The sequence below is a fragment of the Arachis ipaensis genome, chromosome B02 (genome assembly GCF_000816755.2).
Source record: "Arachis ipaensis cultivar K30076 chromosome B02, Araip1.1, whole genome shotgun sequence".
NCBI classification, from domain to species: domain Eukaryota; kingdom Viridiplantae; phylum Streptophyta; class Magnoliopsida; order Fabales; family Fabaceae; genus Arachis; species Arachis ipaensis.
Genome location: NC_029786.2, coordinates 97234732 through 97235556, shown reverse-complemented (window position 1 = coordinate 97235556; position 825 = coordinate 97234732). Strand labels below are relative to the sequence as shown.

General features: G+C 33.1%; 1 protein-coding gene across 1 annotated transcript in view; it reads left to right on the top strand.

Moving 5' to 3' along the window:
• LOC110269023 (serine/threonine-protein phosphatase 7 long form homolog) overlaps window positions 311–825 on the top strand; it is a 2378-nt gene continuing 1863 nt past the window's right edge. Inside the window, exon 1 of the mRNA XM_021116254.1 lies at window positions 311–769. The gene's annotated coding sequence lies outside the window, so the exon portion shown is untranslated. The remainder of the gene's footprint in view (window positions 770–825) is intronic.

The window sequence follows — 825 nt, the reverse complement described above, 5'->3', positions numbered from 1 at the left end:
TGATGCAAATAAAAAACTTATGGAACAAAATCGAAACAAAATAAAACTTAGGGATAAACTTTTACCTTTTACCAAACTTCAGGGACAAAAAATATACTTTACCCAATAAAAAATTATACTCCACTATATAAATTTGAAAACATTAATAATCAATTATCAATTTAATCTTAATTTTTGATAGCTACTTTTTTTTGTATCTTTTTTTTTTTTTGGTATCTATTTAAGTAAATATTTTGAGTAAATACCTGTAGCTCAAAAAAAAAAAAAAAAAAGTATTATTGTTTGGTTTTGTTAGTGTGTTAATGACACTTTTTTTAATTTTAATATGAGGGTAGCTTTGGTGCATTCCATCGATATTGGGGTGTGGCGTGCATTATAGGAGTGTGGGGGCTGCGAACTTGAAATCGGACGGTCCGATTTTGGGGATATGTAATTAGACGGTCCGATTACTGGCGTGGATGGTGAACAAATCAGACCGTCCGATTTGCGCACCATAGCCACACGTCGAGCATGCACGAACCCAGGGAGTGGACCCTTCTCACATTGGAGTAAAACCCTAGTCTTCCATCCAGTGCTCCACTTCGTTCCTATCTCACTCTCAGTCCCTTCTATCTCTTTCAAAGGCTTATTTTCTTTCTTCCATTGAAGCTTCAGCAGCAAAAAAATTCAAGGAGGGGGACCAAGTTGAACAATGCCAAGGAGATGAAGAACAAAAGATGTTAATCGTCCAGAGTTACATATTGTTAATTATCTTGATCAACCTAGTTATGTAAGTTTATTTTATTAAATTAATTTTTTTTAATTTAAATAATAATAATTAGATTA